The 16,772-nt window shown below is 45.1% G+C and overlaps 1 protein-coding gene across 1 annotated transcript in view; it reads left to right on the top strand.

Moving 5' to 3' along the window:
• Window positions 1-3,914: 3,914 nt before the first annotated feature.
• Window positions 3,915-16,772, top strand: part of LOC137438265 (epiphycan) — a 188,698-nt gene continuing 175,840 nt past the window's right edge. The window contains exon 1 of the mRNA XM_068133381.2: window positions 3,915-4,290. The gene's annotated coding sequence lies outside the window, so the exon portion shown is untranslated. The remainder of the gene's footprint in view (window positions 4,291-16,772) is intronic.

Raw genomic sequence — 16,772 nt, 5'->3', positions numbered from 1 at the left:
CACAAGCAAGAGGACACGAATTCAGCGCACAAGCAGGTGGCGTGAACGTCCAGGCGGGGAACTGGAAGGCATGCCCCGCCTATCGACCGATCGGCCACGCCCGGGGACTAGGCGTGGCCTCGGCACATATATGCGGGCTCCAAGCTCGAGCCCGCCCAGTGCTGCAGTTTGAGCTTTCTTAATAAAGACTCTTTTGGTTATCAAACGCGTTGTGGCCTACCTCTTTGGCAAGCAAGTTGTGTGCGCAGCACCACACTTCAATGTTATGATTCATATAAGAATGTCCTTTTACTTTTATGAGTGGAAAGAGAGGAAGGGTGTGGAGGGTATGACAGAGAGTTGAGGTTTGGAGGGGTGGGGAAGAGGGGAGAGCAAAGGTTGGACAGAGTTGAGAGGGGGAGGTTGAGACTTTGGGGTGGAAGTGTGAGGGCTTTCAGGCTTTCGGTGGGGGGAGGAGGTTGAGGACTTGGGGTTTGGAGTGAGGGGGGCGTGGAGGGCGGAGTGCAAAGGTTGGACAGAGTTGGGAGGAGGAGGTTGAGACTTTGGGGTGTAAGTGTGAGGGCTTTCGGTGGAGGGAGGAGATTGAAGACTTGGGGTTTGGAGTGAGGGGGTTTGGGGAGGTGGGGGAAGGGTCCTTGCTAGTTTCATATAAACAATAATAAGGAAACAATATGTGGGAAGAGGCCATTCAACCCATCATGCCTGCGCCACACCAAACCAAATATATCCGTCAAAATGATGTCATTTCATTAGAGGAACGGGGATGAGAACAATGTGGCTCAGTGATATCCCAAGGGTGATAAAATTAATATAGGGCCAATGGCCCTAAACATATATATTTTATATTATTAGATATTATATGTGTATATAAATCTGATATATTTTTAATATTTAAATTTATTTTGCCTTCTTTTTTCTGGTGGGTGATGGTGGCTTCTGGTGTGAAATATACAGAGTGGTCACAAAGTTCCTATGTACGCAGTTAGAATGTACCTCTATCCTTCCCTCCATTCTCTGCACAATTTTGAATATTTCTCCATGTTCTTCTGTATTTGTTGAATTTTTCTTCAAGTCTCAATGGGAAAGCTCATTAACACATCCAGGCTTAAATGGCTTCAATCCCAGATCCTCTTACAATATTTTTTGGACTGTTGAGCGTGGAATGCCGAACTCAGAAGATCTTTTTCGAGATGATTTCAGTGGTGATCTCGAGCAGGACACTTCAATAATGTCCACATGGCGTTGACGTGATGCTGCAGGACAAGAATGCTTTAAATCAAGGACACTCCCTGTTGAAAAAGCCTTCTCCCATGTCCACATCGTGTCGTGTGCAGGAGCTGCCTTATCGAACCTCCGCCAAAATCTTGTCCTTATGTATTCAAAACTTGGTCCTCTCGCGCGCGGTCGTGAAGCCAAACACAAGTAATCAGTTTCTCTTCTTTCGTGTACTCACTGGTGTCCGTCTCAGTCTTCTATCATGTACTCACTGGTGTCCGTCTCAGTCTTCTTTCGTGTACTCACTGGTATCCGTCTCAGTCTTCTTTCGTGTACTCACTGGTGTCCGTCTCAGTCTTATATCCTGTACTCACTGGTGTCCGTCTCAGTCTTATATCCTGTACTCACTGGTGTCCGTCTCAGTCTTCTATCGTGTACTCACTGGTGTCCGTTTCAGTCTTCTTTCGTGTACTCACTGGTGTCTGTCTCAGTCTTCTTTCATGTACTCACTGGTGTCCGTCTCAGTCTTCTATCGTGTACTCACTGGTGTCCGTCTCAGTCTTCTTTCGTGTACTCACTGGTGTCCGTCTCAGTCTTCTATCGTGTACTCACTGGTGTCCGTCTCAGTCTTCTTTCATGTACTCACTGGTGTCCGTCTCAGTCTTCTATCGTGTACTCACTGGTGTCCGTCTCAGTCTTATTTCGTGTACTCACTGGTGTCCGTCTCAGTCTTCTATCGTGTACTCACTGGTGTCCGTCTCGGTCTTCTTTCGTGTACTCACTGATGTCCGTCTCAGTCTTCTTTCGTGTACTCACTGGTGTCAGTCTCATTCTTCTTTCGTGTACTCACTGGTGTCCGTCTCAGTCTTCTTTAGTGTACTCACTGGTGTCCGTCTCAGTCTTCTATCGTGTACTCACTGGTGTCCATCTCAGTCTTCTATCGTGTACTCACTGGTGTCCATCTCAGTCTTCTATCGTGTACTCACTGGTGTCCGTCTCAGTCTTCTATCTTGTACTCACTGGTGTCCGTCTCAGTCTTCTTTGGTGTACTCACTGGTGTCCGTCTCAGTCTTCTATCGTGTACTCACTGGTGTCCGTCTCAGTCTTCTATCGTGTACTCACTGGTGTCCATCTCAGTCTTCTATCGTGTACTCACTGGTGTCCATCTCAGTCTTCTGTCGTGTACTCACTGGTGTCCGTTTCAGTCTTCTTTCGTGTACTCACTGGTGTCTGTCTCAGTCTTCTTTCATGTACTCACTGGTGTCCGTCTCAGTCTTCTATCGTGTACTCACTGGTGTCCGTCTCAGTCTTCTTTCGTGTACTCACTGGTGTCCGTCTCAGTCTTCTATCGTGTACTCACTGGTGTCCGTCTCAGTCTTCTTTCATGTACTCACTGGTGTCCGTCTCAGTCTTCTATCGTGTACTCACTGGTGTCCGTCTCAGTCTTATTTCGTGTACTCACTGGTGTCCGTCTCAGTCTTCTATCGTGTACTCACTGGTGTCCGTCTCGGTCTTCTTTCGTGTACTCACTGATGTCCGTCTCAGTCTTCTTTCGTGTACTCACTGGTGTCAGTCTCATTCTTCTTTCGTGTACTCACTGGTGTCCGTCTCAGTCTTCTTTAGTGTACTCACTGGTGTCCGTCTCAGTCTTCTATCGTGTACTCACTGGTGTCCATCTCAGTCTTCTATCGTGTACTCACTGGTGTCCATCTCAGTCTTCTATCGTGTACTCACTGGTGTCCGTCTCAGTCTTCTATCTTGTACTCACTGGTGTCCGTCTCAGTCTTATTTGGTGTACTCACTGGTGTCCGTCTCAGTCTTCTATCGTGTACTCACTGGTGTCCGTCTCAGTCTTCTTTCGTGTAATCACTGGTGTCCGTCTCAGTCTTCTATCGTGTACTCACTGGTGTCCGTCTCAGTCTTCTTTCGTGTAATCACTGGTGTCCGTCTCAGTCTTCTATCGTGTACTCACTGGTGTCCGTCTCAGTCTTCTATCGTGTACTCACTGGTATCCGTCTCAGTCTTCTTTCGTGTAATCACTGGTGTCCGTCTCAGTCTTCTTTCGTGTAATCACTGGTGTCCGTCTCAGTCTTCTATCGTGTACTCACTGGTGTCCGTCATGCTGAAGCCGTACCTGGGAAATAAATAAAACAAATAAGTAACGGAGGACACACACTTATGCAAAGGGACTTTGTGGCCTCTCTGTGCAACACCAAGCACATAATGGATGATATGTTTGATGATTTCCTCCTTGAAAACATAAAATACATGTTGAGGAACATTCTCGAAAAGGGCAAATCAACACATTTTGTTGTAATTGTGCAGATGATGATTCGAGGAAAAAAAACAAAAACTAATGGAGGTGAGTTGTGTCTTCTAACTTTATTCTTCTCTTTCCTTATTTCTCTTCCCAACATTCCCTTCCACTCCTCCATGGGAGGATTTCCCTGACACGTTGTCCAAACATATTCCTCATCTTGTGCAATCCAATAGTCTCCATCCCATATTTTTCCCAAAATGTTTTTCCCACTCTTCTCCTCTACTCCCTCGAGGGTACCCAGCATCCTTTCACATTTGTGCATTGAATAACAATTTCATTAAAATGGAATTCCAGTTTGTTGTTTACTTCCTGAATATCCAACCAGACTTGATGGTCTTGGCATCTCGTGTCATGATTGCAAACAGATGACCTTCCGATCGTTGTCAAATTGCCACATGGACGTGGGCCCCAGCCTTGCCCCGTCGTATTCTCCGATACTTCGTCGTCTTCCTTCGCTTTCTGGCCTGTTGCCCACACCATCACAAGCCTTACAGTTCAATGCACCAGAACTCCGATTGCAATTCCAGCCAAACGTTTTCCTGTAGGATTTGGAATTGAACTGTTAAGCCTCTGTTTCCTCAACCCCCTCCACACTGTTCTCTCATCCCGTCCTTTTCTAGCCCCCCCTCTCATACAACCATAGACCCTTCCCTTTTCCTGATTCGTTGCTTTCTCAGTTTGCTTCTGCCTTTCTCCCATCCAACTGAAACAGCAGCAACTTTGTGCTCCTCACCATCGCAGGCCTATTCAATTCGGTATTTAAACCTTCACTCTCCATATATCTCCCTTTATGTCTGTCTCCCTATGTCTGTCTCCCTATGTCTGTCTCCCGATGTCTGTGTCTCTATGTCTGTCTCTCTATGTCTGTCTCTCTATGTCTGTCTCTCTATGTCTGTCTATCTATGTCTCTATGTCTGTCTCTCTATGTCTGTCTCTCTATGTCTCTCTCTCCATGTCTGTCTATCTATGTCTCTATGTCTGTCTCTCTATGTCTCTCTCTCCATGTCTCTCTCTCTCTCCATGTCTCTCTCTCCATGTCTCTTTCTCCAAGTCTCTCTCGCCATGTCTCTCTCTCTATGTCTCTCTCTCCATGTTTCTCTCTCCATGTCTCTCTCTCCATGTCTCTCTCTCTCCATGTCTCTCTCTCTCCATGTTTCTCTCTCCATGTCTCTCTCTCCATGTCTCTCTCTCTCCATGTCTCTCTCTCCATGTCTCTCTCGCCATGTCTCTCTCTCCATGTCTCTCTCTCCATGTCTCTCTCGCCATGTCTCTCTCTCTATGTCTCTCTCTCCATGTTTCTCTCTCCATGTCTCTCTCTCTCCATGTCTCTCTCTCTATGTCTCTCTCTTTCTGCGCCTCTCTGTGCCTCTCTCTGTGCCTCTGTCTGCACCTCTCTCTGCATGCCCCTCTGCCTCTCTGCCCCTCTGCCTCTCTGCCCCTCTGCCAATCTGCCCCTCTGCCCCACTGCCTCTCTGCCCTTCTGCCCCTCTGCCTCTCTGCCTCTCTGCCCCTCTGCCTCTCTGCCTCTCTGCCCCTCTGCCTCTCTGCCTCTCTGCCTCTCTGCCTCACTGCCTCACTGCCTCTCTGCGCCTCTGCCTCTCTGCCCCTCTGCCTCTTTGCCTCTTTGCCTCTCTGCCTCTCTGCCCCTCTGCCCCTCTCCCTCTCTGCCTCACTGCCTCACTGCCTCTCTGCCCCTCTGCCTCTCTGCCTCTCTGCCTCACTGCCTCACTGCCTCACTGCCTCTCTGCCCCTCTGCCTCTCTGCCCCTCTGCCTCTCTGCCCCTCTGTCCCTCTGCCTCTCTGCCTCTCTTCCTCACTGCCTCACTGCCTCACTGCCTCTCTGCCCCTCTGCCTCTCTGCCTCTCTGCCCCTCTGCCTCTCTGCCTCTCTGCCCCTCTGCCCCTCTGCCCCTCTGCCCCTCTGTCCCTCTGCCTCTCTTCCTCACTGCCTCACTGCCTCTCTTGTCCTCTGCGCCTCTGCCTCTCTGCCCCTCTGCCTCTGTCCATCTTCTTCTCTGTCTCTGTCCATCTTCTTCTCTGTCTCTGTCTCTGTCTCTCTCTGTCTCTGTCTATATATAGACTACATTTATGATGTAAATGAGGGGTAATGAGATCCAATTATAAGATATAATAAAATGTTAGCATATGATGTTGAAAATGGAATTATTTAATGAGCAAAAATGAAGATTTGATTAAAAATTACAAAATAATACAAGTTTTCTTTCAAGGAACTAACAGGATGAGGCCATTTTGCCCTCAAGCTAATACTCTATGATTGCCACACTTGTCCGCGCTCTATGGTTGTTTGTCTGCGCTCTATGGTTGTTTGTCTGCGCTCTATGGTTGTTTGTTCACACTCTATGGCTGTTTGTCTGTCGATGCTCTATGGTTCTTTGTCCACGCTGTTTGGTTGTCTATCCATGCTCTATGGTTGTTTGTCCACGCTGGATGGTTGTCTATCCATGCTCTATGGTTGTCCTTCTTAAATACTGCGTGTGAAGCAAGGAAGCAGCATGGACCATTTTCAGGTCACGTGGAATGTAGTTCCGGGGAGCTTATGTGATGGCGCGTCGTCAGCCCGTCAGTCTGTAAACACTTGCAACTTCTTCTCCGAAACTACCGTTGCGATTGTGACCAAACTTGACACAAATGATATATGGTATGTTGCAACTCAAGTTTGTTCGCGGCATGAAAAAAAATCGGGGCATAAGGGGGTCTACCGCGGGTCAAAGTGGATCCAGGTTTGACCTTCCAAAATAGGAATTTGCTTTTTCCTCTGAAACTACACACATCATACCCATGAAACTTGACCACAACCTTCACCACCCGGGATGTACCAAAGTTTGTTTACAGCACGAATAAAATCGAGGTGTACGGGGGTTTATGGGGGCTCAACATGGGTCGAGGTCTGACCCTCCAAAATAGGAATTTGCTTTCATCTTTGAAACTACACATGCAATTCCGAAGAAACATGACCACAACCTTCATCACCCGGATGTACCAAAGTTTGCCCATGGCATGAAAAAACAAGAAAGAGCAATCAGAGATTGCAGACCCTCGTCAAGACGTGTTTTTAGTGTTTTTTAAGGCTTTAGTGTTAAAACAAATATGGCGGCCGAACCATGTAACCGATGACGTCATCGTTTTGGTTTTTTTTCCACCAATGTATCACCAGATGACGCTCAAGAAATTTCATCTTGATCGGATGTCTTCAAATTTTAAGTTAATCGGATTAAAATTGACAATTTATAAATCTGGCCTATGTTGACCTTATGGCCTATGTTGACCTTATGGCCTATGTTGACCTTATGGCCTATGTTGACCTTATGGCCTATGTTAATCTCAAAAATAGTTGAATTTCTGATCGAGTTGAAGGTGAAAATAGAATTTAGTTTCTTGAAGATCGGTTTAAAATAGTGACCTGTAGGCAAGTATAAGTGAGCGGACAGCCAAACACACAAACAAACACAAATGAAAAATCACTCGTCGAGCGACACTTGGCAAAACAGAACAAAGTAGAATGGCGCTCGGTCGAGCATCCTTTTGACCTTAAAAATAATTAGTGGTTGAATTCAGTGACCGGATATGCAAATCGTCTTCAAAGTTTAAGTTAATCGGATGAAAATTGATGATTTTTTTTTTTTTTTTTTTTTAAAGAAAAATTTAGAATTTTTTAGACATTTGGCCTATGTTTACCTCTTGGCCTATGTTGCCCTAAAAAATAGTTTGTAGTTGTTTTCAGAAAGCTGATATGCAAATCCTATTCAGATTTCAAGTCGATCGGATGAAAACCCTCCATGGTGAAAATTTCGTGTCTTGCAGACACGAGATGTCTCCATGGAGAAAACCCTCCATGGACGAAGAATTGCAGAGAAAAAAAATTCATACTGATCGAATCAAGCGTTGTACTTGTCGAATTATGACGTCATAATTAAAGTACCGATGACCATCATTTCACCATTCCACCTGTGGAATATTTCAATTATTATTATGACGTCATAGGTCACGTGGTACAGGCGCCATCTTGGAAAAACTTCGCACCTCTACATCTCTGAAACCACTCCATGGAAAAAAATTGAGACCTGGCTCATTGTCACCGACTCCGCATGGGGAATACGACATGTTAATGATGTCATCGGTGCCTTCGTTATGACGTCATAATTCGACAAATACAACACTTATCCGTGTAATCATTATTTTAAACATTTCAGCAACTGTTGGTCTGATGGACACAAAATTTTCACCATGGGAGCACCTCCTCCATTAGAATATTTTAATGATAATCATGACGTCATAGGTAATATGTTACAGGCGCCATCTTGGAAAATCCGAAAAACTTTGCACCTCCATATCTCCAAAAGCGCTTGTGGAAAAAATTTAAACGTGGCTCATTGTAAATAACTACATATGGGGAATAGGTGTAAACGATGACACGTCACCGGTGCCATAATTATGACGTCATAATTCGACAGGGACAATGCTTAGTCTGATCAGTTTGAAATTTATTGAGCATGATCTATGCAACAATTATTTAGAGAATATAAATTGATGTCATCGCTCACGTGGTCTGGCAGCCATATTGGATCAAAGAAAGAAAAACGTTCAAAAACAGAAGAGTTGGCTCACACCAAGTTGACTGCGCAGGGTAAGTATTCTATGAATACCATCTAGTTTCGTCTTGTGTCTGTTTGTTTGTCATTAATGTTAGCTCTTACACGAGCCTCGATGTTGTATCCAAAAAAAAATCCCCAAAAAATCGGCTAACTGAATTAAACCACCAACTATTTTTGAGCTCAGCATAGGTCAAAAGGTCAACATAGGCCAAAGATCAACCACTTATTTCAATTTTCATCCGATTGACTTGAAATCTGAATAGGATTTTCATTTCAGCTTACTGAATTCAACCACCAACTAATTTTGAGCTCAGCATCGGCCAAAACGTCAACATCGGCCAAAGGTCAACCACTCTTCCCAGATTTCTAAAATCCTCAATTTTCTTCCGATTGACTTGAAATCTGAATCGGATTTGCATATCTATCAGGTTACTGAAACCACAAACTCTTTTTGAGGTCAACATAGGCCAAAAGGTCAACATAGGCCGAATTTCTAAAATTGACAATTTTCATCTGATTAACTTCATTTGAAGAAGATTTGCACATCAGGTCACATAATTCAACTCCCAATTATTTGTGAAGTCAAAAGGATGCTCTACCGAGTGCCATTCTACTTTGTTCTCTTTTGCCAAGTGTCACTCTATGAGTGATTTTTCATTTGTTTGGTTGTGAACAGGATATCTCAAAAAGTTGTGGACGGATTCAGACGAAATTTGGCAGAGAGCTAGCGTATGTGACAAGGACGAAATGGTTCGATATTAGTGAAGATCCGGATTTGGATCCGGCTAGTAGAATTTTTAAAGTGATTCTTCACCATTGGGAGATAGGGACAAAACGATACATAGCAGGAGATTTCAAAAGGTTGTGGACGGATTTGTACGAAACTTGGTGGACCGGTTGGGTGTGTGACAAGGAAAATCGATTCGATTTTGGTGAAGATCTCAATATGGATTCGCATATGATAATTATATAATTTTAAAGTGATTCTTCATCATTGAGTGATATGGCCAACTGGGCGGAGGTATGCTCTCTCCTGCGTGCAGTTCTAGTTATTCTTTTATGATTGTTTGGTTCTCGGCAGTGAAGTTTAAACTCTATAGTATTTGCCTGATCAGAGTCACCCATTCCCGTGTGTGTGTGTGTGTGTGTGTGTGTGTGTGTGTGTGTGTGTGTGTGTGTATGTATGTGTGTGTATGTGTGTGTGTGTATGTGTGTGTATATGTATATGTGTGTGTGTATATATATGTGTGTGTATATGTATATCTATGTGTGTGTATATGTATATATATGTGTGTGTGTGTGTATATATGTATGTGTGTGTGTGTGTGTGTATATATATATGTATATGTGTATATGTATGTGTGTATGTACGTGTGTGTGTATATGTATATGTGTATATATATGTTTGTATATGTATATGTGTATATGTATGTGTGTGTATATGTGTGGGTATGTGTGTGTATATGTGTGTGTGTGTGTGTGTGTGTGTGTGTGTGTGTGTGTGTGTGGGTATGTGTGTGTGTGTGTGTGTGTGTGTGTGTGTGTGTGTGTGTGTGTGTGTGTGTGTGTGTGTGTGCGTGTGTATATTGTTACGGATTCATCATTTCCGACTTTGTGGTTTTCCTCCACTGGAAGCATTTTTAGTTTCATATACTATTATTGTTATAGTTTGAGTGTGAAATGGAGATAACTGTCTTCAAAGGTAAAAATTTGTGTTTCAAAAGAAAAACGAAATGGATCGGGAGAAACCGAAAGAAGAAGAAGAGGCTGGAGCGGATCAAGTGAGATCAGGAAAGAAAGGCCGATCTGCTTCGAGGTGTCGAGCGGATGCTGTTCGGCATTGGTCACGAGCGAATATTGGTTTCCCCGGGAAAGGGATTCCTGTGACAGTGTCGTTATTGTTGTGGCAGATAAACCTGCATGACGGGTTTTGCTGTTGTTTCCGAAAGTGAATCATCACGGGAGAGCCGGTACGCCTCCATTACGGGCCCATCCGCCATTTCACCTCGCACCAGCCATTTTCACCTCACACCAGCGATTCGCCTGGTTTTCATGTGTGTCGTGGATTTAGCTTGGGAATTCGCGGTTCTCCGCTTGGGAACTGCTGCTCGTTCATGTCAGCGTCATTGTCTGGTGAACTGAAGGTGTGAATTCCCAGTCGCCTTTTGGGTGAACTTTTACCTGACCGACGTCGCCCTGACCTCTCACCCAGCGGCTCGTCTGCAGCGTCGATTGTCAGCCATCCTGGGTTCAGGTCTCGGTGCAACCTTTTTCTTGTGATCTCCGGAGCGTGGATCGACTTTGACCTGGTGTCGTGTTAGTGAATTTTTGGGTGTTACAGTTGGCTCACGTGGAGTAACGTGAGTTATTGAGTTAAGAAACTGGTGGTACCATCATCGAAATTATATGGTGTTTGCTGTGCAAGTGAGGTTTTCTTGTACGTGCGTTACTTGTTATTATTGTGTGGTTTTAATACAATACTTGGTTTTTGTATCGATTGATTGGTGTGGTTTCACCATTGGTCATTGGCACACATAATAACACATCTTTCTGCCGTGACTCAATTTGGGGCTCGGAGGCACACCATGACAGGGGTTTGGGGAGGAGCACGTAACAGAAATTGGGGGCTCGTCCGGGATATAATTCCCTAACATTCCCAAAATTCCCAAATTTGAAATTTTCTAACGTTCCCAAATTTGTATTTCTGAAAAGTTGGAATTTTTGTGTGAAGGTTAACAGGTGCTAGCTAATCGTCACCATGGTGTTTGAAGTAGAAAAGTTTGCGACGTCCCCTAACGAGGCACAGTTCCTGGCGTTAAAAAGATCGGAACTCATGATATTGGCCAAATATTGTAACTTGGAGGTCCGAGTTAGTATGAAGAAAGCAGAGATTCAGACATTGGTGGTAGTGAGCTTTACCACCCAGATCACTTTGTACTGACATTGTCCATTCTAGTGGGACTTTGTACCATTCAAGTGGGACAAGTGGGACACTTTGTACCATTCTAGTGGGACAAGAAACATGGGAAGAGGTAGCTTTGGATTGGTTACCAGAGGAAAAAGGAAATATGGAGCTCTGGAAAATGGAGATGCAACTGCAGAGCCAGGAAAGGTTAAAAGAGTTGGAATGGAAAGCAGAAAAGGAAAGAGCAGAGGAAAGGAAAGCAGAAAAGGAAAGAGCAGAACAGGAACGAGAACTTGAGGAGAGAAGAGCAGAGGAAAGAGCAGAGGAAAGGAGAGCCGAAAGAGAATTAAAGGAATGGGACATGGAGTATCAGAGGGAACCTAAACTCAAGGAGCTTGAATTACTGGGGGAATGGAGAGAAATAGTATCCATGCCGGCTAGTTCGACAACCAGTCAGAATTCTTGGGATGTTGGTAGGCATGTGAGGCTGGTTCCACCCTTCAATGAAAAGGAGGTAGCCAAGTTCCTTTTACACTTTGAGAAGGTGGCTCAAATGTTAAAATGGCCTGTGGGGTCCTGGACTATGTTAGTACAAAGTGTTCTGGTGGGTAAAGCTCAAGATATCTATTCAGCTTTACCGATTGACCAATGTGCAGATTATGAGATGGTGAAGAAAGCCATTCTCAAAGCCTATGAATTGGTCCTTGAAGCTTACCGACAACAATTTAGGAATGCCAGGAAGAGGGAGAGTGAGACCCATGTGGAGTTTGCCAGAATGAAGGAAACCATGTTTGATAGGTGGTGTGACTCGAAGGAGATTGGGAAAGACTTCAACCGTTTACGACAATTGATCTTGGTGGAGGAGTTCAAACAGTGTGTCCACGCAGACATTAAAGTACATCTGGATGACAAAAAGGTACCGGAGTTGTATGAGGCAGCAACAGTGGCAGATGACTATGCCTTGGCACACCGGATGGGGTTCCACAAACCTAACTTCCTGCCTAGAGTTAGCCTGGGGAGTTATGGTAAATCAGGTTCGGAGAACAAATTTTCATGGAGGCGGCCTAGAGAGGACTATGGGGACAAATCCGATACCGTGACTTTTAGGGATCAGAAGACTGCAGTTCCAAGGCAGACCTATCTTCCGGGGGGCCGGAGGCAGACCACCGGTTTTTCCTCCGGGCCTACTTGTGCTTTTTGCAAGTAATCTGGGCATTTGATGTCCCAATGTTACGCCCTGAAAAGGAAAAATCAGGATCGGAGTCAGACTAGTGCAACTCCGAATGCGTTGGCCAATGCGAGAAATCGTCCTTGGAGGACAGTGCCTTGTGAAGGTTCCCATGCCAAAGTTACGGCATCACAGAACGACCTTGTTCAAGAGGGTTACAAACCTTTTATTTCCGAGGGGTTTGTGTCACTGGATGGGGACTTAACTAACCAGAGACCTGTTTGGGTATTGAGGGACACAGGAGCACATCAATCTTTGATGCTTGAGGGCATTTTGCCATTGTCGGAGAAGACGGCAACTGGGGTTAGTGTTCTCTTACAGGGGGTTGGTGGCTATGTTAAAGCTCCTCTTCATGTCATCCATTTAAAGTCTGAGTTGATGTCAGGACCGGTCACTGTGGGGTTACAAGCCACTCTTCCTGTAGAGGGAATCTCTTTTATTATCGGGAATGATTTGGCCGGGGGTCGAGTTTCTGGTAATCCGATGTTGGTTGAAAAGCCCAGTATGGAAAATAACACAGCACAGTTAGAGCAGGAGAATCCGGGTATCTTTCCATCCTGTGCAGTGACTCGTGCTATGGGTAGGAAGTGCTCTGAAGAGAAGGAGAAGGAAGGTGATATGGATTTGGGTTCCCTAGAGATATTGGATGAAAAGTCGGGAAGAGATAATAGGAAAGGGAGTGACATCAAGGAACCTAAGGAAAAGGTGGCATCTGGAACAAAAGAGAAAATGGAGTGTCCGTCGGAGACATCTGGGAACGAGGCTGAACAAACGGTGCTTGTTCGAAAGAGACTTTTTAAAGAACAACACAAAGATTCGGAGCTCCGGAGTTTGATTGATAAAGCCATTACAGAGGAAGAGGCCATGAAGATACCTGTTGGTTACTTCATGAAAGGGGAAATACTCATGAGAAAATGGAGACCACCAGAGGTGGCAGCAAATGATGAGTGGAAAGTTCATTACCAAATTGTGGTGCCACCGCCGTACCGGAAGGAGATATTGAGTTTGGCACATGAGACACCTTTGGCCGGGCACCTTGGAGTGAACAAGACATGACAGAATTTTCGTACATTTTTTCTGGCCAGGATTGCGACGTGATGTGGCAGAGTTCTGTAAATCTTGCCACTCTTGCCAGCTGGTGGGAAAACCTAATCAGAAAGTCCCCTCTGCACCTTTAAAACCAATTCCAGCTTTTGAAGAGCCATTCAGCCATGTCATTATTGACTGTGTAGGCCCTTTACCTAAAACTAAGCCTGGACATCAATATTTGCTGACCATCATGTGCGCTTCTACAAGGTTCCCAGAGGCAGTCCCTCTTAGAAAAATTACTGCGGCAGTTATTGCGAAGGCCTTGATTAAATTTTTCACTTTTGTTGGCCTACCTAAGGTCATCCAGTCTGATCAGGGTTCCAATTTCATGTCAACGCCTTTTCAGCAAGTGGTACACCTGTTGGGAGTGGAACAAGTAAGCTCAAGTACTTACCATCCCGAGAGCCAAGGGGCCTTGGGAAGGTTTCACCAGACATTGAAGAATATGATCAGAACGTATTGTTTTGAATGTGACAAGGATTGGGATGAGGGAATACCCTTATTGTTGTTTGCTACGAGAGAAACTGTTCAGGAGTCATTGGGATTCAGTCCTTTTGAACTTGTGTTTGGACACACCGTTCGAGGACCATTGAAATTGGTGAAAGAACAGTGGCTACAGGAGGAGTCACAGTCAACAGTGGTAGAGTATGTGTCAACGGTTAGGCACAGATTGGCAAAGGCTTGCGAAGTTGCGAGAAGAAACTTGAAAGTGACACAGGATAAAATGAAAGTGAGACATGACAAGAAATCTCAGACAAGAAATTTCAATCCTGAGGACCGGGTGTTAGTGTTGCTCCTGCGCCAGTTCAGCCACTAAAGGCTAGGTATTTTGGTCCCGATGCAATCGAAAGGAGGGTTAATGAAACACATTACATGGTGACAACTCCCGACCGACGGAAAAAGCGGCAGCTGTGTCATGTCAACCGACTGAAAAAATATTGTGAGAGGAAGCCTGGGAAAAAAATGGGTCCTGTCTCACCTGTCGTGCCTGTAGTCAGGGTGCAAGATAATGCAGAGTTAAAAGTCTTCACTGATCACAACCCCTTAACCTTCATTCAAAAAATGAAAAATATAAATCAGAGGTTGAGGAGATGGAGTTTGTCTTTGCAGGAGTTCAACTTGGAAATTGAGCATGTAAAGGGCAGGGACAATGTCGTTGCCGATGCTTTATCCAGAGTGAAATAACTTTGAAAATTCCTGGAGGTTGTTTGGAAGTTTTGTTGCTTTCTTCTGGGGAATATTAATTATTGTTGCTCACGTGAGTTGATCAGCCATAGGTTGATTGGTAGTTTTGGGTGTGAGTTTTACTTTTGTTTGTTAAAGAGGGTTTTTGCATGAAAAGAAAGTTTTCACTATGTTCAAACTTTCTTTCTTGAGGGAGGGGAGTGTTACGGATTCATCACTTCCGTCTTTGTGGTTTTCATCCACTGGAAGCATTTTTAGTTTCAGATACTATTATTGTTATAGTTTGAGTGTGAAATGGAGATAACTGTTTTCAAAGGTAAAAAATCGTGTTTGAAAAGAAAAACGAAATGGATCGGGAGACACCGGAAGAGGAAGAAGAAGAGGCTGGAGTGGATCAAGTGAGATCAGGAAAGAAAGGCCAATCTGCTTCGAGGTGTCGAGCAGATGCTGTTGGATATTGGTCACCAGCGAATATTGGTTTCCCTGGGAAAGGGATTCCTGTGACAGTGTCGTTATTGTTGTGGCAGATAAACCTGCGTGACGGGTTTTGCTGTTGGTTCCGAAAGTGAATCATCGCAGGAGAGCCGGTACGCCTCCATTACGGGCCAGTCTGCCATTTCACCTCACGCCAGCCATTTTCACCTCGCACCAGCGATTCACCTGGTTTTCGTGTGTGTCGTGGATTTCTCTTGGGAATTCGCAATTCTCCGCTTGGGAACTGCTGCTCGTTCATGTCAGCGTCATTGCCTGGTGAAATACAACACAACAACAACAACATGCATTTTAAGGCCATGTTCCCTGCTAGAGCGGGGGTTAGCCTTGCGGTCCCCATGACAATCTTCTCCATTTTGCCCTATTTTCTGCATCTCTCCTTGTTAACCCCCTTGCCCGCATTTCTTCTTCCACCATCTTTAGCCAAGTCTTTCTCGGTCTTCCCCGTCCTCTACTTCCTTCTACATTAACTTCCATCACTCTTCTCAACCAGTCACTTTCATCCTTCCTCAATACATGACCAAACCATCTCAACCTGTTCCTCTTCACAGCATCAATCACAGGCAATATTCCCATCATCTTTCGCAATTCATCATTTGTCTTCCTCTCTCTCAACGATACTCCGCACATCCATCGAACCATTCGCATTTCCACCCTTTCCAGCCATCGTTGCTGCTCTACGTTCATTACCCATGTCTCGCTCCCATAAATCATAACACTTCTCACACATGCAGCATACACCTTTCCCTTCAGCTTCAGCGACACTCTCCTCCTCATCAGCACGCCACTCAGTTCCCGAAACTTCTTCCATGCACATCTCACTCGAGCAACCGTTGCCGAGTCTGATCCACCTTCTCCATTCAGCATGTCTCCGAGGTAGCAAAATGTTTTCACACCTTCCAGCTTCACGCCATCTCCAAGATCCAACTCAACATTTCCTCCATCTGCAGCTCCCTCTGTGCACACCTTACATTTGAATGTAGCTGCCACACTGGTTAATGACCCTCTCAGACCACTACATTTTTGATGAACCCACTCAGCACACATTGTACATTGAATGGAGTTCACTCCGACACCCTTCCTGCACACAGCACACGGCCACTTCCCAGTTCTTTCCACCTCACCACATGCTTTACCACTTGCCATCACCTTTGTCTTTCCGATATTCACCTTCAGACCTTTTGTCTCCATACATTCCTTCCACTTGTTCATCTTTTCCTTCAGTCCATCCATACTTTCCGCAATCAACACCAGATCATCTGCATACAACAACTCCCACGGTAAACCCTCCTTTACGGTCTGAGCCAGCACCTCCATCACAGCTACAAATAGTAGTGGACTTAGTACCGACCCCTGATGCACGCCCACCTTCACCTCAAACTCACCACTGTTCCCGTCCTTCGTCCTTACAGCTGTGCGTGCTCTTTTGTACATTGCCATCACTACTCTGATCAACCATTCCTCCACTCCTAACTTCCTCAATGCCCATGTCAATACTTTGCGTGGAACCCTATCGAATGCTTTCTCCAGATCAACAAACCCAAAAAACAACTTCTTCCTCTTATCCATGTACTTCTCCTGCAACTGCCTCACAATGAAAAGCGCATCTGTCGTTCCTCTTCCTGGCATAAATCCAAACTGCATTTCGTCGATCTTCACTTTCTTCCTTATCCTCCTCTCCAACACCCTTTCCAATACCTTCATTCCATGCTCCAATAACTTTATC

This window comes from Myxine glutinosa, chromosome 12, assembly GCF_964187855.1.
Source record: "Myxine glutinosa chromosome 12, kmMyxGlut1.1, whole genome shotgun sequence".
NCBI classification, from domain to species: Eukaryota; Metazoa; Chordata; class Myxini; order Myxiniformes; family Myxinidae; genus Myxine; species Myxine glutinosa.
This window is presented reverse-complemented; position numbering and strand designations above follow the sequence as displayed.